Here is a 24,224-nt window from a genome sequence, read left to right as displayed (position 1 = left end):
CCCAGGGCCTGATGGGATCTACCCCAGAATACTGAAGGAGGCAAGAGAGGAAATTGCTGAGGCCTTGACAGAAATCTTTGGATCCTCACTGTCTTCAGGTGATGTCCCAGACGCTGGAGAATAGCCAATGTTGTTCCTTTGTTTAAGAAGGGTAGCAAGGATAATCCAGGGAACTACAGGTCGGTGAGCCTTACATCAGTGGTAGGGAAATTACTGGAGAGAATTCTTCGAGACAGGATCTATTCCCGTTTGGAAGCAAGTGGTCGTATTAGCGAGAGCCAGCACAGTTTTGTGAAGGGGAGGTCGTGTCTCACAAACTTGATTTTCGAGGAGGTCACAAAGATGATTGATGCAGGTAGGGCAGTGGATATTGTCTGTATGGACTTCAGTAAGGCCTTTGACAAGGTCCCTCATGGCAGACTGGTACAAAAGGTGAAGTCAAACGGGATCAGAGGTGAGCTGGCAAGATGGATACAGAACTGGCTCGGTCTTAGAAGGCAGAGAGTAGCAATGGAAGGATGCTTTTCTGATTGGAGGGCTGTGGCTAGTGGTGTTCCGCAGGGATCAGTGCTGGGACCTTTGCTGTTCATAGTATATATAAATGATTTGGAGGAAAATGTAACTGGTCTGATTGGTAATTTTGTGGACGACACAAAAGTTGGTGGAATTGTGGATAGCAATGAGGACTGTCAGAGGATACAGCAGGATTTAGATCATTTGGAGACTTGGGCGACGAGATGGCAGATGGAGTTTAATCCAGACAAATGTGAGATAATACATTTTGGACGATCTAATACAGGTAGGGAATATTCAGTGAATGGTAGAACCCTCAAGAATATTGACAGTCAGAGAGATCTTGGTGTATAGGTTCACAGGTCACTGAAAGGGGCAACACAGGTGGAGAAGGTAGTCAAGAAGGCAGACGGCATGCTTCCCTTCATTGGCCAGGGCATTGAGTATAAAAATTGGCTAGTCATGCTGCACCTGTATAGAACCTTAGTTAGGCTACACTTGGAGTACAGTGTTCAATTCTGGTTGCCACACGACCAGAAGGATGTTGAAGCTTTAGAGAGGGTGCAGAAGAGATTTACCAGGATGTTGCCTGGTATGGAGGGCATTAGCTATGAGGAGAGGTTGAATAAACTTGGTTTGTTCTCACTGGAACAAAGGAGGTTGAGGGGCAAACAGATAGAGGTCTACAAAATTATGAGTGGCATAGACAAAGTGGATAGTCAGAGACTTTTTCCCAGGGTAGAGGGGTCAATTACTAGGGTGCATAGTTTTAAGGTGCAAGGGGCAATGTTCAGAGGAGATGTATGAGGTAGGTGTTTTACACAGAGGGTAGTGGGTGCCTGGAACTGGCTGCCGGAGGAAGTGGTGGAAGCAGGGGCGATAGTGACGTTTAAGGAGCATCTTGACAAATACATGAATAGGATGGGAATAGAGGGATGCGGACCCCGAAAGTGTCGAAAATTTTAGATTAGACGGGCAGCATGGTCTTGGAGGGCCGAAGGGCCTGTTCCTGTGCTGTACTTTTCTTTGTTATTTGTTCTTTGTACTAAGGACATTGAAATGTGTGCTACTCATTAAAATGGACGTGAACCTCATGACTTCACCGATGAGGGGCGGCGGAAATTGGGAAATGCGATCTCACCGGCGAGAATTGCGTTTCCCGATTCTCGCCGTATTTTCCACCCACGTCGGCGTTCTCTCAGACGGCAAATGCCGACAGTCCCCACATCACCCCTGCGGTCTCACTATCACAGAGTTGTCAGGTCAGAGACTATTCCTGCAGACTTTGTCCCTGAAAGTAGCCAACAAACATTTGCACCACATTGTTGATATACACAGTCAAGAAGAACTGAACAGTCACCTTTTTTATTATTCATCTATGGGATGTGGGCATCGTCATCTTGGCCAGCAATCATTGACCCGCCCTCATTGCCGTTGAACATATTAGCTTGCTCGGCCATTTTGGAGATATTTAAGAGTCAACCACATTGCTGTGGATCTGATGACCAGACCAGGTAAGGAGGTAGATTTCCTCTTGGGGACCAGATGGGTTTTATGACAATCGACAATGGCTTCACATGGCCATCTTTTAATTCCAGATTAAATCCGCTTTTAATTCCAGATTTTTATTTAATTCAAATTTCACCAATTGCCGTGGTGGGATTCGAACCCAGATTCCCGGGGCAGGTCCCAGGGTCGCTGGGTTACTAGTCCAGTGACAATACCACTAAGTCATCGCTTGAACTGTGGCCTATGAATGAGTAGGTTTGCACCAGGGAGAGTTTGACTTTTGAAACGGCGCCCCGATCTCTTCATGCACTGGCGAGCGGGAAATGGGGCTAAGTGTAACCTCGGCAAGGCGCTCCTCACAGAGGCCCAGAAATGAAGCAGAGTCGCATTTAATAGCGGGGTCGTTCTCGGCCCTGCAAGCACCGGGAAACACCCGGCTAAGCACAGCCAACAGGGAACTCCATTTTATTTCCATTAAGTCACGAGAGTTAACATTCCTGGTCACTGACTGACAGAAGAAATGGGAGCTCTGAGAGATATCAGTTTTTAAGCAAGGCAGGGAAAGGAGGGGAGAGGTGGGGGAAAGAACAAAAGAGAAAGCAAATAAGTTGGACAAGGTAAAAGTAGCAAATGTAAAGTGTGACGGGGAGAAGTGCAAAGTTTCTTTCAAGGTCGCCATTCCTGAAGTGACAATATAAAAATGTCCCCTATAATCATCAATGCGAGCCAACCATGAGGCATGTCTTGTTACCTGTGTGGGAGGTAACCCGTGCCACTCAATTCTTGGTTGATGGTGAGGTCTTCTGAATCTTGATGAAGAAGACTCAAACTTGTCCGGTAACAACAATGGTTTATTGAGTAACTATAACAACAAGTGCATGAGTTCTTTACTTTAACTTTGATATTAGTGATAAGGTTAACAAGGTCTAACTGCAATAAATATAAGTAACTCCACTAGCCATCTGAACTATTCTGATATTGTCCTGGTCACAGTGCACCCGAGAGAGAGAGAGACTGAGGGAGACACAATGTGGTTGCTTTTAATACCCCTGTTGGTCCGGCCCTCTCGTGTTCATGTGGTGCTGCTGATTACACATTAACCCATTGTGTCCATGCACATACAGAGATCACTACAAGGCATGCCAATACATTTTCCTCTCTGACTCATAGAATCCCGACAGTGCAAAAGGAGGCCATTCGGCCCGTCGGGTCTGCACCAACCCTCCGAAAGAGCACCCCACTTAGGCTCACACCCCAGCCCATCCTGCCCCATCTCCATAACCCAACCTGCGCATCCCTGGACGCCAAGAGGCAATTTAGCATGGCCAATCCACCTAACCTCTACATCTATAAACTGTTAATCTCAGTTAGTGTCAACAAATTACTATACTGCACAGGCGGATATAGTGAAAATAATATAATGTGGAATATTTACAAGTGAAATTTAAGTCTGAAAACATTCTTTGTGATTTCAATAGGTTATATGTTACTAGTGATGGTGTTTGTGCAGGAAAGCTTTAATGCAGAGTTTCCTGTCTGACCAGGCGTCTCCATTGTAGACCACCCATAGCTGCAGCATTGCCAACTGATGGTGGGTTAAACCAATAGAAAGCTTCCCTTGCCGCATGGTGTCGCCTGTGTATGTCACTGCTACTTCAAACTTCAATTCTAATTGCGATAAACTAGGGCAGCATGGTGGCGCAGTGGTAGTACTACAGTCTCACGGCGCCGAGGTCCCAGGTTCGATCCCGGCTCTGGGTCACTGTCGGTGTGGAGTTTGCACATTCTCCCTGTGTTTGTGTGGGTTTCACTCCCACAACCCAAAGATGTGCAGGGTAGGTGGATTGGCCATGCTAAATTGTCCCTTAATTGGAAAAAATGAATTGGGTACTCTAAATTTATTTTTTAAAAGTAATTGCGGTGAACAAGCATGAAGTGAAAGAATGGACATAGTACACACTTGCTGCCCTGCCATTGAGAACAGCATGCCACACATAAAATCCCAGCACTCTGAGTGCATTAGAATCATGATGAGGGTCGATCTACCCGCCAGAGGAAACATTACTCACAGCGATCAAAATAAACCTTCCCAGGGTATCACCGCCTGCCCCTATTCCCCTGATCCACAGTAATTGCTCTTCACTTCCAATTGTTATGGACCAGGGTTTAGAGAACCAAGAGTGTATCGTGGAGTTCACCTGACCCACAACTTTTAATAGATTGTGGTATGGGGAGCACACGGCCCACTCGACAGGAGTGGTACAGCAGAAATGGACTAGTGTTTTTTTAAAGCAAAATAATGTTTATTCTATGAACTCAAATTAACATTTTTAAAACAAACAGTGAATATCTTAGCAACCAGTAAATCAAATACACCCCCCAAAGAATATAACACTAAATAACCTGCATGCTGTCCTTTTAACATCCAAAAGAACTTAACAAACCTTCAAACAGGAGCACATTAGGGTTTACATTCAATACTGAGACCTTTTTACAATTCTGAGTTCGCCAAATGATCCATAGATAGTCTTTTGATGGCAGAGATCACAGCAGTACAGCTCACTTTTAACTTCAGATTCAGCTCACTGAACAACACATACACCTTTCTCAGACTGAAACTAAAAAAGAAGTGGAGCTCAGCTATGACATCACTCCAGTAACATGAGCCGCTCCATTTCTTAAAGGTACATTTCTTAAACACCCATTTCTTAAAGGGTATTCTCACATGACACCTCCCCCAAGAAAAAAAACCCATCAACTTCATGGCAATGCAGCCGGCGGTGATAGTCACCCCTCCACCCTGACAGCATTGGTGAAGTCTGATCCTCAGCCATGGCAACGGTGCCATGGACGCAACGTCAGTGAGAGAGAAGTGGCTTCGGTTGCACTGCAGCAGGGGTAAAGCGTTGGTGGAGGCATCGCCCTCCATGATGTGGCTGGGGATAGATCCCATTTGCGAATTACTCTAGACACGTGAATGTAAACCTTCAATTGAGCCATAGCTCGACCACCCATCGCGAAGTCCGCACTGATCTGTTGTCGGGCTCCGCTCGGTGAGGGTGTGGTCCCGCGCATCCCGGGGAAAATCTCTCCGTGGGGTTTTCTGATGCCTTCCAGGTTCACTGCCCCCAAACCCATCCCCACACGGTTAACAGGATTCCAGCTGAATTGCCAAGCAGAAACCAAGACGCAGAGTAGCTTTTATTTTTTGATGGAGTTTGTGGACTTTTTCAGTCTCAAAGCGTTCTTCCCACCCACACAGTGTCCCAGCTGTCCCCTCTTTATAAGCGCTCAATGTTCTTAATTAAACAATGCCTTTCATCTGTGTATCTTAACAACATAACGGACATACAATTAACACACAGGGCCGAGAATATTCAGCCCATTGACTTGGTGTGCCTGTCAAAGAAACAATAGTGAGTTTTCATGCCTCTTGACTCTTACATTACTCTCCATTGAAATAAACAAATGGAAAGATCTGAATCAAGCTGCTGACTCACTATTGCCTATTCTACACTATCGCTCATAGTGAGGATCCACCCCCTTATCTTCCACCCATACAGGTCACATATTTATCTCCCTTTGAGCGGAAAATCCTTCAGAAAAGCATTCGATCTGATAGTCATTCAACTGACAGACGAAATGACGCCTCCATTGTTTAAAGAATAATTCTCTTCCTCGGGAAAAGAGGAAGAAAAACGGAGTTAAGAAACTGAATAAAATGCAATTGCGGGATGAGGAATTTTAGTCGCAGGGTTTGTTTGGAGAAACTGGGGTTCTTGGAGAAAAGGAGCATGATGGGAGATTTGGTAGAGGTGTACAAGATTTTAACAGGTTTAGGTGGGGCAGACAAGGAAAGCTTCTTCCCAATAGCTGATGGTACAAGGACTAGGCAACACAAATTGGGCTGACAAGGGGCAAGTTACATTCGCACCACACAAGTGCCAGGCAATGACCATCTCCTACAGGACAGGATCTATCCATCGCCCCCTTGGTATTCAATGGCATGACCATCGCTGAATCCCACCACCAACGAACAGTGGCAGCCATGTGTACCATCTACAAGATGCACTGCAGGAACTCACCAAGATTCCTCAGATAACATCTTCCAAACCCACAACCACTACCATCCAGAAGGACAAGAGCAGCAGATACCTGGGAACCCCACCACCTGGAGGTTCCCCTCTGAGTCACTCACCACCCTGCTTGGAAATATATCGGCCGTTCCTTCACTGTCGCTGGGTCAAAATCCTGGAACTCTGTCCCTAACAGCACTGTGGGTGTGCCTACACTTCAGGGACTGCAGCAGTATAAGGCAGCTCATCATCTCCGTCTGAAGGGCCACCAGGGATGGGCAATAAATGCTGGCCTAGTCAGCCATGCCCAGATCCCGTAAAATATTTGTTTTTTTAATTGAAAAGATTGGTGGGGGGGGGGGGGGGTTAAATCTGAGGAACAATTGTTTTATGCAGCAATTGTTAATGATTGGGAACTTGCTGCGTATGCGTGTATTGAAAACAGGGAAGTCAATGATTTCAAAAGGAAATTGAATAGGTACTTAAGGGCAATAAGCTTTCAGGGGCAAGAGGGGGGAAATGGGGCTGACTGAATGGATTGCTCCACAGAGAGCTACTATAGACTTGATGGGCTTAATGGCCTCCTGCTGTGCCACAATGACTCAACGTCTGACATTTGGTGATGTGGCCCTTCAGTGCACTGACACTTTGGTCACTATTTTCTAGGACTCGGCTTTTCCTGTCTTCTCTTCCCAATTCTTTCCCGACACAAGATTTCGAATATTGCTGAAAAGGTGGACATGTTGCCAAAGCTTTGCATCTTCCTCTCATCCGGCCAACTTCAAGAATGCCAAATTTCAAACTAAACAAGTTAAAGCACAGGAGAAAAGGATAGTGATTGATTGGCATGTCAACTCCGATTGGCGCAAGGCATTGATTTGGAAAAAGCAATGGGAACATACAGGCTCCCGGCTCCCAGGTAATTAAAAGCAATGTGCAAGTCTTGAACATATTCCTTTTGTTTGAAGAGATTGGGTCCCTGCATATAAATGTATGTCACTTTTAGCAAGCTTAATTGAGCTATATTATAAACTCAACTCATTATCTTAAATTGTTTCTGAGTGTAGTGATAAGCTCATTCAGGATTGTTCAGAAAGTGCTGTACAACCAATCAACACTTTTTTTCTGACGTATAAACCATATGATCATTTGAAATGTGGGGCGGGATTCTCCTATACCCGGCGGGGCGGAGGGTCCCGGCTGGGCGGGGGGTCCCGGCGGGACGGAGTGGCGTGAACCACTCCGGCGTCGGCCCGTCCCAAAGGTGCGGAATCCTCCGCACCTTCAGGGGCTCGGCTGGTACCGGAAAGGTTTGAGGCCCTTTGACGCCACGCCAGCCGGGGCCAAAGGGACTCCGCCAGCCGGCACGGGTCCGTGCATGCGCGGGAGCATCAGCGGCTGCTGACGTCATCCCTGCGCATGTGCAGGGGGAGGTTCACTTATGCGTCAGCCATCGCGGAGGCTGACTCGGCCGACGCGTAGGAAAAGAGTGCCCCCACGGCACAGGCCGACCCGCGGATCGGTGGGCCCCGATCATGGGCCAGGCCACCGCGGGGGCACCCCCCAGGGCCAGATCGCTCCACGCCTCCCCCAGGACCCTGGAGCCCGCCCGTGCCACCAGGTCCTGCCGGTAAGGGACCTAGTCTAATTTACGCCAGCGGGACTGGTAAAGAACGAGGGGGACTTCGGCCCATCACGGGCCGGAGAATCGTCAGGGGGGCCGCTGTGAGCAGCCGCCGACCGGTGCGGCGCGATTCCCACCCCCGCTGAATCTCTGGTGCCGGAGAATTCGGCAACCGGCGGGGACGGGATTCATGCCGCCCCCCGGCGATTCTCCGAACCGGCAGGAGGTCGGGGAATCCCGCCCATGGTCTTCTTGTGTTTGTCCTAATGAATGCAAGAATAGAAGCTTCAGCAAAATGTCTCTCTTTTCACCAATTCTCAAGTTCTCTGCATCCCAAGAACTTTAGAAATCCCAAACAAACAATCAAGAAAGGCACTTTCCTATGATTCAGGGCAAGAAAACCAGGATATTTGTCACATTTTTACACAATAGTTGTAGGTGAGTGAAGCCGTCTGGTCCATCCTAAGTAAAAGACTGACATTCCTCATTGAATCCCTGTTAACAGTCAAAGGTTTTTGAAATGCTGAGCTCAGCCCTCAAGGCAGCTGCAGTCCATGCGATGAACTGTGCCGCTTGAAATGTCACCTGCTTACTTCAAGAGATGAGGCGGGATTCTCCCACAACTGGCCGGATGGGCCGATGCCGGCGCCAAGAATGGCGTGAACCACTCCGGCATCGGGTCGCCCAGAAGTTGCGGAAACCTTCCAATGGCTAGGCCGGCGCCGGAGGGGTTGGCGTTGCACCAACTGCTGTCGAAAGGCCACGGTGGGCCGGCCACTATGCTCTGGCGCATGCGCAGAACCGCTGCCATGTTTTCTGCGCATGCGCAGGAGGTTTCTTCCCTGTGCCGGCCATGGCAGAGCCCTACAGAGGCCGGCACGGAGGTAAAGACTGCCCCCATGGCACAGGCCCGCCCGCAGATCGGTGGGCCCCGATCGCGGGCTAGGTCACTGTGGGAGCCCCCCCTGGGTTGGATCCCCTCGCGCCCCCCCCCCCCCGAGGTCTCCGCTAGCCGCCCTCCAAGCCAGGTTCCAGCGGGATGGACCATGTCCATTTCACGCCGATGGGACTGGCCGAAAACGGGCGGCCGCTCGGCCCATCGGGGCCTGGAGGAGAATTGCCGGGGGAGGCCACTGCCAACAGCCCCCGTCTGGTGCGGTGCGATCCCTGATGGGGGGTCGGCAGCGCCGGCCCTAGGGTTGCTGGCGCCCCGGGCAAGTTGAACTTCGCCGCCCTTGGGGGGGGGGGGGCTGAGGGGGGGGGCGGGGCCGAGGGGGGGCGGGACGGGGGGCGGGGCCGAGGGGGGGCAGGGCAGGGGGACCCGAGGGGGGGCGGGGGGGTGGACCCGAGGGGGGGGGGGGCGGACCCGAGGGGGGGGGCGGGGGGGACCGAGGGGGGGGCGGACCGAGGGGGGGGGCTGACCGCGGGGGGAGCGGGCCGAGCGGGGGGGGGACAGACCGAGGGGGGGCCGCCCTGGGGGAGGGCGGCCACCGCGCATGCGCTGGTTGGCACCTGCCCAACTGCGCATGCGCGGGACCCGAGTCTCTGGCGCCCCCTAGCACATGGCGCCCCGGGCGACTGCCCGAGTTGCCGGTGCCTTGAGCCGGCCCTGGGGGTCGGAGAATCCCGCCCCTGATTCCACTCAGTTGAGAACTTTGGGGCTGGATTCTCAGGTTCCCCAGGCGTGTGTTTCCCAGCCCTTCGCTGGTGGTGGGATTCTTTACTCCCACCACGTATCAATGGGATTTCCCATTGCAGCCATCCCGTGCTGCTGGTGGGAACAGAGTATTTCAACAGCAGGAGAATTCCGTACATACAAAATTGGTGGGAATTAAAAGACCAGACAGTTCATCGTGGCCTGTCTCCTGTACCAGCACCATGACTACACACCTCCTCTCTCCATTCCCAGGCCTCTCTCCCTCTCTCTCTCTCCACCACCAAATCCCCACCTCTAATCCAGCCATATAACCTCCTTGGAGAGGCAAAACAAATAGAGAGAAAACTCAAGGCAAATAAGGAATAAAGAAGTACCCTAAGAACTCCTCTCTGGAATTCTCTATCTTGGGCAGCCCCTCTCATCAGTATAAATAAAAGCAAAATATTGCAGATCTGAAATTGAAACAGCTAATGCTGGATAAACAGCATCCGTGGAGTTAATGTTTTGAGTCCGCATGACTCTTTATCAGAATTGTCACCAGTCGTTACCACTGCTGCTGCCCAGTCTTGCTGGGTGTATGAATCAGAGAATTTACAGTGCTGAAGGAGGCCATTTGGCCCATCGAGTCTGCACCGGCCCTTGGAAAGAGCACCTTACCCAAGCCCTCACTTCCACCCTATCCCCGTAACCCAGTAAACCCACTTCGCCTTTTTGGACACAATGGGCAATTTATCATGGCCAATCCACCTAACCTGCCCATCTTTGGACTGTGGGAGGAAACCGGAGCACCCGGAGGGAACCCACACAGCCACGGGGAGAGCATGCAGACTCCGCTCAGACAGTAGCCCAAGCTGGGAATCGAACCTGGGACCTTGGGGCGGTGAAGCAACTGTGCTAACCACTGTGCTACCGAGCTGCCCTCCTCTGGTTACGATTTACCTGTGGCAGAATGTCAATGAGTGAGCTGTAGCCTCAGGTGATCAAAACGCAGAGTGGGCAAGCGGGTGAAGCTGCTGGTATATCTGTATTCCATACTTAGGAATCTAATAGATGTTGAAGCTGTCGGAGGAGAAGCTGTCACTTTGTAAAAATGAATAAGGACAGAAATACTTGCCTCAGATTGCCCGGAAGCACAAGTCATTGTTCATAGTAAAGGTTCGCATATACTTTTGAGACTAAGAACCAACCAAAAATGTCACTTCAAATTTCTAACATATCTCAAGAAGAGCTCAGTTATGGCAGAAGGAAAAGGGCACACAATATGCATTGCCTGAACAACAATACATTTTGCAAAGTATATAAGCCGCCATTTTTACTCAATTATCATGGCAGGGGTATGAACACCATCTATTCCTAGTACAATGAGGAGATCTAATGGTACAGTGGGTAGCATCACTGCCTCTGAGCCAGAAGTTCTCGGTTCAAATCCCACCGCAGGGCTTGATGGCCAGGGAAGGCACGTTCATATCGAGGCCAAACAGGTTGAGTGTGCCAACTCGCAAATCCTTCCAACATGCCAATGGCAGGCAGTAAGAGCGGGAGAAACTCCTGGGCATGTCACGCTTGATGTGGAGTGGTTTCCCCTCAAGGTATCAGCCCCTGGTGACAGACTAGCGACCTGTTCCGGGAATTGGGAAATGGATGGAAGTCTGCCTTAGTGCACCACTAGCTGTGGGAAGAGAATTGGAATGCTAAGTACAATGCTTTTCCCTGTGTGTTTGGGGCAGGGTCTCGAGCACATGGAAGTACTTTCATACACCTCCTGATTGAATTCACTCTGTTCGCACGGCCCTATCATCACCACGATTAGTCCACTGACTGGGACTTGCACTGAACGTTTCAGGTCGACATGGAGCATCCTGTCATCCCCTAGAAATTCAGCTGATAATCTTCATGCATTACGTGCCTCAACAGAAGTCTTTTCATAAGCCACATGTCTTTTTCTTCAATGCTCAGTAAGGACTAGAAAATGCGATCGAAGCCAGCAATTGTACACTCAGTGCACAACCTGCAAAGGGTCGGCACGGTGGCGCAGTAGTTAGCACTGCTGCCTCACAACGCCGGGGTCCCAGGTTCGATCCTAGTTCTGGCTCACTGTCCATGTGGAGTTTGCACATTCTCCCCGTGTTTGCGTGGGTTTCGCCCCCACAACCCAAAGCTGTGCAGGGCAGGTGGATTGGACACGCTAAATTGCCACAAATTGGAAAAAATGAATTGGGTGCTCGAAATTGATTTTTTTTTAAAGTAACCTGCAAGGGATTTATACATGCAGATTTACAATGAGGGGAGCTGGCACAATGGCTGCATCAGGAAATTAGGATGCTTTTTAAATAGAAATAGCAAGTAAATCCGAGCAGGGTTGGGCTCTCCGGATTGTTAATATCAGAACGTGGAAACATAAGAAATAGGAAGAGGAATAGACCATCCAGTTGTTTCACTCAAGGATCATGTTTGATCCTTTACCACACACCCAATCAGTATATCCCTCAAATTCCTTGTTGTTGAAATATTTACCAATCTCAGTCTTGGATACAGTCAATGACCAAATGCCCCGCAATTCTCTTGGGGGGGGGGGGGGGGGGGGGGTGTAGAGAATTCCAAAGATTCACAACAATCTGAGTGAAGTAATTTCTCCTTCTCTCATCCTTTCCCCTCATCCTGAGACTGTTCCCTGTTCTGGACTCTCTCACCATCTACAGCAGTAACATATTTCTATTGCGCTTTTCACAAAATAAAATGTCTCAAGGCGCTTCACAGAAGCATTATGAAACAAAATATGGCACTGAACCACATAAGGGCAGCACCGTAGCATAGTGGTTAGCACAGTTGCTTCACAGCTCCAGGGTCCCAGGTTCGATTCCCCGCTGGGTCACTGTCTTTGCGGAGTCCGCACGTTCTCCCCATATCTGCGTGGGTTTCCTCCCACAGTCCAAAGACGTGCAGGTTAGCTGGATTGGCCATGATAAATTGTCCGTAGTGTCCAAAAATGTTAGGTGAGGTTATGGCGATAGGGTGGAGGTCTGGGCTTAATTAGGGTGCTCTTTCCAAGGGCCGGTGCAGACTCGATGGGCTGAATGGCCTCCTTCTGCACTGTAGATTCTATGATATGATTCTATATTAAGAATATATTAGCTCAGATGACCAAAAGCTTGGGCTAAGGGGTAGATTTGAAGGAGTGGCTTAAAGGAGGACATTGAGGTAGAGAGATTGAAACATGACCGCCAATAATGGAACTGGGAATACACAAGAGCTAAGAATTAGAGGAGAGAGGATACCTCAAAGGGTTGCGGGGCTGGAGGTTATTGCAGGGATAGGGAAGGGCGAGGCCACAGAGGGATTTGAAAACAAGACATTTCTTGACCGGGAGTCAGGGTGGGTGATTGAGCACAGGGCTGATAGGCGGACGCGACTTTGCTGTGAGGTAAGACCCTTGCAGCAGGGTTTTGGATGACCTCGAGTCTGCGGAGGGTAGGAGTTGGCAGACCACCCAGGAGTGTACTGGAAAAGTCGAGTCTAAAGACAATGAGGCGATAATTGAAGCTTTCAGCAGTCAGTAGATGATCTGGGACAGTGGCCAAGTCAGGTGATGTTAAGGGCTGGACATAGACCATCTTAACGATGGCACAAATATGAGGTTTGCTGCTCATCTCAGATCAAATGCGACATCAATCTAGCCTGTTATTGTTTCAACATCACCTATCATTCCTCAGAGAAAGCAGGCCCATTGTACTCCATATCTCCCGATCAGACACCCACTCTCACCCCAGGGACCCAGCAGCAAAGGCTGTTGCCATTGGTTCTTGGTGAGAAACCTTGACTGGAAGGCCCCTGGAGGTGCTAACTCTCCCCAGGGTAGATTGTTAAGTGCTTATATGTGCAAAGCGACACCAGATAGGCAGACGTGGACTGCTCCATACCGTTAGCCATAGTGCCGAGATTCCTTGGAAGGCCATCCCATACCTGGTATAAATGTTTATGTGATGCCAGCCATCGTTGGGCCCATGAAGCACTCAGCTAGCCCACCCCTTCCCCCTCGTTGAGCTCTGTCCTCAGTCCCTGCCTCCAGTTGCTTCTGCTGCTCAGTTGTGCAGATTATTTCACCTTGTGCAGACACCTCTGGTTCAATAGCCCATGTGGAGTACGTTCCAAAGCCAGAGCTGCAATTGATGGTCCATCCTCAATTCCTTTTCCACAGCCACCTTGTCGGGCAAGGAGCTAGAGGAGAGGGAAAACCTGGCTTCAGCTGACAGGGCGGATGGACAATAGTCACTTGAGAATTGCAACTTGACGAGGGGAAGCTGGGTGACTATTTTCTGAGGGATGTACTGTGAACTGAAGGCTGCCCAGCTCAAATCAGACTTCCGCGATGCTCTCGGCTCTGTTTGGGTCACTGCTTGCCCTGGATTCTTACTCTGCTTGTGGTGCGGGTTTGGCGATGCTGCCAAACATTTTGCCCATCGGGTTGCCCGACTCCCAATGTGTTGAGGCAGCTGTCAGTCAAATGGAAATGGGACCCAGGGCACTAAAATTGCCCATGCCCCAGCATCAATCGTGGCTTTATGCACACCTTGCTCTGTGCCTGCCTGATGCACCTTTGAGCTAATCTTAGAGCTTTAATTGAGAAACTAAATGACAGGCCAAGAATCGTGGCGGGAGGCACTACAAAGCGCAAAAGATCAAAAATTAGTTATATTGTAAACATCCCTTTTCCTCAGGAAAATGAATTATTGTTACTGATGCACCCCAACTTGGGGAGAGGCTCTATATAATTTGCACTTGTGTAAGAATGGCTATTTGCTTTACAACGCGTCTATGTGCACTGATTGACAGTAACCTCTGAATTGGTGCTAATCAGTCCACCATTATTTATCTGCCAGCATGAAGCGTTTACCGGGACCCAGAAGTGTCCCTCCGCTCGAAGAACTGCAATCCCGAGCAGAATTCCAATCATTAAACGCTGCGGTTAAACGGGTGTAAAAACAAATCAACAAGGATCGCACAAATCTCCCCCTGCCTTTCTGTGATTAAGCATGGCTTTGAAATCAAATCGACATCTTCTAATCCAAATTCAAGATTTGAAAGGCAGCACCATAAACCTTTAATTACTGTGCACACGTGCAGGAGCTGCAGGAACCTTTAACAGATGGAGTGCTATATTAGCACGGCCTGTGCAGCAGCATGTCATTATGGTGAACTCATCCGATTTAATCAAACATTCACAGAAAGTTATAGTTTATGGCTCTTTCTTGAAGTGTTGCAACTACAGGCCATAATTTTCTCTTTGCTTTTGAAAATAACTTAAATGCCCATCTTTTCAGTGTGATTTCTGACCGGTTTTCCACCGCCCTTGAAAATTGGAATACAATTTGTAACACAGGGCGGCACGGTGGGTAGTACTTCTCTCACAGCGCCAGGGACCCGGGGTCAATTCCAGCCTTGGGTGACTGTCTGTGTGGAGTTTGTACGTTCTCCCCGTGACTGCACGGGTTTCCTCCAGGTGCTCTGGTTTCCTCCCACGAGTCCAAGTGTGTGCGGGTTAGGTGGATTGGCCATGCTAAATGTGCGGGGTTATAGGGTGGGGGATTGGGCCTCGGTCGAGTGCTCTTTCAGAGGGTTGGTGCAGTCTCGATTGCATTTATTATTGTGGCACAGCTACCGATGATCACAGAGTAGATACCACTAGGTAAAGTATAGTGTGCGTTGGCTGCAGTCCAATCTCAGTGTCTGCAGTGGTTCAGTTTAGCACCCACTACGTTATGTGGTCCTGGCTTCAGCTTCCACTCCAGAGTTTGAATGCAAAATCAAGGTTGGAGTGCTGCACTGCCGTGAGCATTACCCTTTTGAATATCAAACTGAGTTCCTGTCCACACATTCAGGAGGTGGTGGTTGTTATGTTCTAGTGCATGGGCAATGATTGAGTCAGTGCACAAAAGAACATCTAGTTCTAGACTAGTCAAATTTATTATTGAATTAAAAAAACGTGGGTTGGAAACTAATACTAACAAACTGGAGCAATCACAAACACAACTAACTGACTTATTCGACAGACTCCTCCTAGGTTGTAGTGTAATGGTATAACTTGCCTGCCACCTAGTGGTTGGAGGTCAAACATATTTATATGTACAATTGCTTATGCATATCACTACATCAACGTCAACGCTATCACCAAGAAAGCACAACAGCGCCTATACTTCCTCAGGAAACTAAGGAAATTCGGCATGTCCACATTAACCCTTACCAACTTTTACAGATGCGCTATAGAAAGCATCCTATCGGGCGCATCACAGCCTGGTATGGCAACTGCTCGGCCCAGGACCGCAAGGAACTTCAGAGGGTCGTGAACACAGCCCAGTCCATCACACAAACCTGCCTCCCATCCATGGACTCCATCTACACCTCCCGCTGCCGGGGGAAAGCGGGCAGCATAACCAAAGATCCCTCCCACCCGGCTTACTCACTTTTCCAACTTCTTCCATCGGGCAGGAGATACAGAAGTCTGAGAACACGCACGAACAGACTAAGATACAGCTTCTTCCCCACTGTCACCAGACTCCTAAATGACCCTCTTATTTATTGACTGATCTCATTAACACTACACCCGTATGCTTCATCCGATGCCAATGCTTATGTCGTTACATTGTATATCTTGTGTTGCCCTATTATGTATTTTCTTGTATTTTCTTGAATTGTGTTTAATTCCCTTTTCTTCCATGTACCGAATGATCTGATGAGCTGCTTGTAGAAAAATACTTTTCACTGTACCACAGTACACGTGACAATAAACAAATCCAATCCAATCCAATCCCCTTTCCTTGAGATTTTGAACAAAAACATATATACATTTGTGGAAGGGAAATTAACATAAACCAACTTCGAAGCATGCTGGGAAATGCTTGACTATAGTTCAACACTGCTTTTGGACTAAAATAAGTAGGTCAGGTAACATAAACAAAATACTGTTTAATATTCTGGTCTCGACCTTATTATGAAAACACATTGTCCTCCAAAAGATACCAAAATGTGTACTCAAGTTGTTTTTAGCCAAGGGTAAGAACATACGTACTACGTATTTCATCTTATGTACTTTCCAAGGTCTGTTTAATTTAAACATGCCTGTTTACTTCAAGCTGTTATTTCAGACTATAAAGATATGCATTCTCAGATCGAATCTCAGAGTGCAGTGCACTGGCTTTTGCAGCTGGAACACTCTCTCTCCGCAAATATATTTGTGTAAATAAATTTCCTTAAATCGAAACTCGAGGAATTTGTCTTTATTATGATTTCCACGACAAATTGGCGTAGTCGTTGCAGTTTCCCTAATTTAACGGGACGTGAACCCCGGAACAATTCTCTAAACAGGACTCTCTCAGCTGAAAGGGAGTGAGCCATAGTGCGACGCCAGCTGAAAGGGGAGTCTGCTGCTCGGCAGCCTTAATTACTGGCCAGTGACTCATGCTGGGAGAGTTATCTTACTTCATAAATTAATGATAGCTGCATGGGAAGAAAAAAGGTGCCTCAGAGACTAAAATTTAAAAGAAAAAAGACTTTGAGGTTCGTGAAAGGATAAACACCAGTGTGCGCTCCCTGTAGTATTTGTAAATGATTTCCGCGGTCGTTGTTATTGTTATATATATGTTCTAAAGTATTTAGCAGAAGGAACGATGAGCAATAAACTCGACGACGCCTCCCAGATCGTCCCGAACCCTGGGTAAAGACATCCGGAGCGAGAAAGAAGGTGAACTCCTTAAAGAACACAGATAAGGGAGTCAAAATGAGTAAGAAAATGAAAAGAAACAATCGGAAAGCAACGGAATGAGGTAGGAAAACCTATATGTCCCACATAGGAATCTAATGAAGCTGACCCCCTCTCAAAACAAAAAACAGGGGAGTAAAAGTAAATAGAAGATGAAGGTAAAAGCGAAACAGATGTGTTCCTGTAGAAAAAGGGAATTCAGATTTCTCTGCAGCCGCGAGATAAGGCTACTGGTTAACTGTGATATTTGTGAGCTGTGAGAATCTGTGTGTTTTGTTTAACCAATTAATTTTAGTCAAAGCATGAAGTGCTAAGTGGGTTGTATTTTTTATCGTCTGTCATTGTGAGTCAGAGATTATAATTTAAGTGATTTTTGTTGCGATTTCTCTGATGAACTGAAAGATATGGAAATTAAAAGAAAGAAATTGCCTTTTCGAATAAAAGTAATTGAATATGAGTAAATCTTTAGATTACGTGAAAAGATCTAAATGGCATCATTCCAAGTTCTCCGTTGCTTAGTTTCTGCAGGAAACATTAACCATTTCAGCAGACAGTCGACCTTTTTTGAATTGACAAAGAAAAATATACGATTCTAAGAATAGCTAATGCCTATAAAATCAATCATTGGAAATTGACTTAAATGTGTGCTATTTGTAGCCCCCTCACAGGGGATGTTTTGCTGCTTCTAAAATACTCTTATGGTGCATCTTGGCCAGCTTTGAAGGATGGGATTGAAGTCCCACCCGGCAGAAATGGGGGCTGGGTTCCCAATAATGATAATCATTAGAATGAAGGAAAAGAGTCCCTCGAACACTGGTCAGCAAATAGAGGGAAAGAGGCTATCATGCAAGGGCCCAAGAAGCATTTAACCCCCAGGAAGGATGTACCGCAACTAGCGACACCTTCCCCTATTAGGCAAACAGACATTCTGCAAATTAGGAGTGGTAATACATTGCATTGATAATGGAATGTTTGTAGAACTGTCTCAAATACGAGCTCACCAGCTGCAAAATTTAATAACTTCTGAGCCTGCGCCCGATCGCTCTGTGTCTATGTTGTTTGCTGGCAGCTGAACGTTAACCCTTACAGTACCACTGTTAAAATAAAATTTAAACTGCAGGAAACCTTAGGATGGGTTTAACTTCAGAACCCCATTCAACATTGGCCGTAAGACATCCCGCTAAGGCAAAGAAAATAGGAGAAGTGATCAAAGAGGCCAAAGGAAAAAAGTAATACATGGGATTTATATTGAAATGGACGGACGAACTTGCCTGATAGAATTTTATGGCAAACAGGAGGGCAAAGTGACCTGGAAAGAGGAGCAATGGCTCGCTACATTTGAAAGACAGCAACCTCCCTGAGAGAACCATCATTTACTCCCTTCAATCCTGGCCCAGGTACTGGCACATCTATGGGCCCAACATAAAAATCATGTTTGAAAAGTACATTCTGCCCCAGCACATAGGGTGCAGTTACAGAAGAACGTTGCCCTGCCCTGCTTAAAGCTATACAGGTTGGCTCCGGAAGCAGAAAAAGGGATGGAGGGAGTGATCAATGCACTATTACAGCAAGGGGTGCTGAAGAGAACACAAATCCCTGTAACACCCCTATATTCCCCATTCCAAAAGTAGGAAGACCCAACGAGTGGTGGTTTGTGCAAGACCTTAGAGCCATCAATAAAATTGTTATCACTATTGCTCCATAGGTGCCGGACACAAATGTAATTTTGTCTTCTAACCACCAACAACGGATACTTTCTCAGCCTTTTCCTCCATACCATTGCACCCGGAAAGTCAATATCTATTTGCCTTTATATATCGGAATTAACAGTATTAAAAGAGACTTGGACGAGTGGCAGTTGTCTGCAGGCTCAACATTCCCTCAATATGATGACGATTTATTGATAGCCTCAGAGGGTGGGCTAGTTTGTCAACAGAATACCCTTTTGTTATTATCACATCTGGCAGAAAGAGGGCATAGGGTCTCAATGGACAAACTGCAATTCTGTCAGGAGACAGTTCAGTATTTGGGATTTCAGCTGCAGCAAGGACAGCGGAGGCTTGGGTCTGAAAGCATACAGGCTATAGCAAGGGTTCCAACTCTGCGCACGGAAAAGGAAACCTTTACCTTCCTCGGAATGGTGGGCTATTGCAGGCAGTGGATAGCGGACTATAGAGAGATGGATGCAGTACTGCTCAAGGCTACCCTACAGGACGCCCCTTCAGTCGTTACTAAAGAGGGAGCAAGCATTTCGTAATTTGAAACAAACCATGATTAGCCGACAACATCATTTCAATAAATGTTATATGTGATTATGCATAGCACAATAATTTATATCATGTACAGCTATATTGTCCAATTGCAGATTCAGTCTTTCTATGCCTTGTTGATCTTCTTAGCTTCGGTAGATCTGATGAAACTGCTTGACAGCCTTGTATTTCTGTAGGTGAAACTGGTATGACCACATCACTATTCGGATCTTCGGACTGCACAATGATATTTGATTCGTCCCCTGGTTGTGTTGGTTTTGTAGAATACAAGTTTAGATAGACATCGTCTGCCTACAGTTGAGTAACAGGTTGTTTAACTTTCAGGAGAGCCCGTCTGTTTCTCCTTAGTACCTGTCCTTGCTCCGTGATTATAGTGTAAGATCTCGGACCTATTTTCTGTAATATTGTTGCACATTTTGACCAGCCATCATGATCTTCCACCCTCACTACAACATTCGGATTTAAAGATTGCAGAGCCCTGGTTGACTTGTCATAGTACCTCTGCTGCTTCTTCTGTTGAGATCGCAGCTGACTCCTTATCTTGTCATTTACTTGCTGTTTGGTACGGCATGGCAGAGTTGTTCATAGCTTTGGCCTCATTAACCGTTCTGATGGCGACAAACCAAAACTTAAAGGAGATGCTCGGTGGCTGAGCGATGCTAGATATGGATCATCTTGACTGTCCATGGACGTTTTCAGTAGTTGTCTAACTATCTGCACAACTTTTTCTGCATTTCCATTAGACTGAGGATACAATGGACTCGGTGTTACATATCTGAAGTCATAATGCTGTGCAAATCACTTCCATTCTTTACAATTGAAACTTGGACCAGTGTCACTCATGATGATCCTTGGAATACCGTGGTTTAGCACAGTGGGCTAAATTACTGGCTTGTAATACAGAACAATGCCAGCAGCCCGGGTTCAATTCCCATACCAGCCTCCCCGAACAGGTGCCGGAATGTGGCAACTAGGGGCTTTTCACAGCAACTTCATTGAAGCCTACTTGTGACAATAGATGATGATTATTATTATTATTATTATTACGTGCAAATATTGATTTCATCTGCACAATAACACAATTGGCTGATGAGCTTAATAACTGTACCACGTTGGAACAGTTTGAATAGTAGTCGACTATTAGCAAACGTTCTTTACCTTCAAGTTAGAATAAGTCTATCCCCACCTTTTGCCAAGGAACTGACACAATTTCCCCCGTCTCCATCGGTTCCTTTGCTTGTCGATATTGGTACTGTTGACAAGTGGTACACTTTTTCATCATTGTCTATATATCTTTTATTTATTCCTGGCCAATATACCGCATCCCGCGCTTTTCTCTTACATATCTGGATCCCAAGGTGACCCTCATGAATCTTTTGCAGCATTTCTTTGTGCAGAGACTGTAAAAAAATGATTCTCTGCTGTGTTAGTAACAAACCATTTGCTACACTGAGCTGTGATCGTATATTATGCTACTTGGAGTATGAATCTTTTGCCATCCATTGTTAAGATTGTGTATCACCATTTGCAGAACTTCGTCTTCTTCCGTTTCTGCAACAATCAGTTTTGACTTTGCATCTGACACTGGTAGTGTCTCTGTGATCTTGTCCACATGTACTTGCACATCCTCTTCAATGGAATTGTCATCCAGTGCTGCTATAGCTCTGGATTGTTCATCTTGCATTACAATGTGCCCGGTGTATAGTTCAGTTCAAACTCATACCTCTGAAGTTTCATCATCAAACTTTGGATGCGAGGTGACATCTCACTCAGGTTTTTCTTGACTATGGCTACCAATGATCTGTGATCTGTTTCTACACGGAAAGTAGGTAGGCCACACAGGTAACTGTGGAATTTTTCCAATCCGTTGACTAATCGTAGACATTCCTTTTCAATTTGAGCATCGTGACACTCAGAGCCTGTCATTGATCTGGATGTATATGCTACTGACTTCCAATCACTACCATTTTCCTATTGCCTAAACCATCCTTCGATGCATCTGTCAAAATTTCTGTGTTCTTGGTCGGGTCAAAAAATGTTAGAACTGGAGATGTTGTTCAAGCTGTTTTCAATGTGATCCACTCTTGTTCGTGTTTGTCCAACTGAAGTTATTCACTTTTTTTAGAACTTCTCTAGGACATGCTGGCCAGGATTCTCTGCCCCGACGCCGGCTTAGCTATTCCCCAGCACCGATTCCCGGGCGCCGCGGGATCGCACTGTGCCAGTCAGGGGCTGTTGAAAGCGCCCCCCCCCCCCCGCCGATTCTCCAGGCCCTGACGGGCTGAGTAACCGTCGAGTCCCGCCGGCGTAGGTTACTCAGGGACCTGGAAGGTGTGTCTGTGGGGGCCATCCTGGAGGGGTGGCCCCCACGATGGCCCGGCCCGCAATCGGGGCCTACTGATCGGAGGGCAGGCTGGTTCCGTGGGTCCTATGTTCCTCCGTGCCAGGCCGCTGTAGGGCTCTGCCATATTGCCCGGGGGCTGGCTCGGAGACGGGAACCCACGCGCATGCGCGGAATCACGCCGGCCGTAGCACGCATGCGGGAACCCGCACCGGCCGTTCTGCGTCGGCTGGAGCTGCGGGAACCACTCTGGTGCCAACCTCGCCCCCTAGGAAAGGGAGCATTCCTCAATATTGGGGACCGTTGACTCCGGAGTGGTTGGCGCCGCTTTTCTCGCAGGCGTCAGAACCTGGCCGCGGGATTGGAGAATCCCGGCCGCTGTCTCCGCTGAGAGGTTTGGAATAAATTTACCAATAAAATTAATCATGCCTCGTACTCTCAGTACTCCCTTTTTGTCTGTTGGTCGAGGCATATTCATGTGGCTTGTATTTTCATGTCATCAGACTTTACCCCTTGAGCAGACAACCTGTCTCGAGGAACATTATTTCCTTCACACCAAATTGACATTTGACCTTGTTAAGATGTAGCCCATTTTTCTTGACATTCTGCAATACTCTCATTAGCCTTTCACTGTGTTCCTCTTGGGTGGAACCCCAAAAGATTATGTCAGTGACATATCCTCGAACACCCTGAATGCCTTCAACAATGTGTTCCATCGCTCTGTGGAAGACATCTGACGCTGAGATTATGACAAAGGGCATACGAAGAAAGCAATTTCTACCAAACAGCGTATTGAACATACAATACTTATAACTCTCTTCATCTAACTTGGGTTGCCAGAATCCCTGGAAAGCATCAAGATTGCTGAAATACATGATACATGATCTTCTCTTGCTTAGGTATTGGATAGTGTTCCCTTTTGATGTTTGCATTGAGCTCTTTAGGATCCATGCATATATCCTAAGATCATTATTTTGTTGTTTAATGCACACCATCGAATTGACCCAATCTGTCGGCTCTTCGACCTTTTTGATCACACCAAGATATGTCAATCTGTCTAATTCAGCTTTTAGGCAGTCACGTAAAGGTTCTGGAACTCTTCTGGGAGCATGTATCACTGGTTGAGCATCATTCTTGAGTTGAATCTTGTCGGTGAAAGGCAAAACACCAAAAACCTGAAAAGTTTCTGGTAAAGCATGCACAATGGACTCCACTGATCCGCTGTGTGTGCTCAGTGCACATTCAGTGCTATACACTCTTTTTTTACCAGTTCCAGTGCTTCACACGCTTCAACAGCCAGCAGCGGCTCACCATCTGTAGCTACAATGGAGAATTTGACTTTGCGAATTTTGACTTTTTTTGGTTCACACAATGTGTCAGTTTTCTGACCATTATAGTCCTTCAAGAAGACTAGCTTGTTTAATATTCTGTGTTTTATTTTCATAGCTTCAATATCACTGATGCGGATGAGATTTGTTTTGCTCCTGTGTCGAGTTTAACATTGGTGAGTGCTTTATTTATTAACACTGAAACCGTCCAGTTATCTTTTGTTACCATTGCAATATAGAACATAGAACATAGAACATAGAACAGTACAGCACAGAACAGGCCCTTCGGCCCTCGATGTTGTGCCGAGCAATGATCACCCCATTTAAACCCACGTAACCCGTATACCCAACAATCCCCCCATTAACCTTACACTACGGGCAATTTAGCATGGCCAATCCACCTAACCCGCACATCTTTGGACTGTGGGAGGAAACCGGAGCACCCGGAGGAAACCCACGCACACACGGGGAGGACGTGCAGACTCCACACAGACAGTGACCCAGCCGGGAATCGAACCTGGGACCCTGGAGCTGTGAAGCATTGATGCTAACCACCATGCTACCGTGAGGCCCTATATGCAGGTTAGGTTAAGATGTTACGGGAATAGGGAGGGGAAGTGGACTTGGATGGAGTGCTCTTTCAGAGGGTCAGTATGATTGTTATAACTTTTTTGTTTCTATAGGCAACATTTTCTCTGTTTGGCTTCACTGGCCCTGTCTTCATTCAAGACTCCATTGATGAAATATGTGCCCACTAAGTGTATTGTTTGACTTTTCTGGATTAACTTTCTTGTTTATAAAACATTGTTTGGCAAAATGTTTTTTGTCTTTACACTTTGTGCAAATCTTTCCATATGCTGGATATTGCCTCAGTAAGTGCCTGTTTCCACATATTTTACACGTAATGGCTGCTTCTGGCAGGCGTTTAAAATGGCCACCGCTGCTGAGACCATGTTTTACTTTTGAGTGCATCACAACATCAATGGCGTCGGCATCGCTCCCAATTTACGGGCTAAAACTCTGTGGGCGAAATTCTCCGACCCCCACGACGGGTCGGAGAATAGCGGGAGGGCCTTCCCGACATTTTTCCCGCCCTCCCGCTATTCTCCCCCCCCCCCCCCGCCCAACTCCCGACACGAATCGCTGCCGCCGT

The sequence above is a fragment of the Scyliorhinus canicula genome, chromosome 1 (assembly GCF_902713615.1).
Source record: "Scyliorhinus canicula chromosome 1, sScyCan1.1, whole genome shotgun sequence".
Taxonomy (NCBI): domain Eukaryota; kingdom Metazoa; phylum Chordata; class Chondrichthyes; order Carcharhiniformes; family Scyliorhinidae; genus Scyliorhinus; species Scyliorhinus canicula.
Note: the sequence above shows the minus strand (reverse complement) of the source record.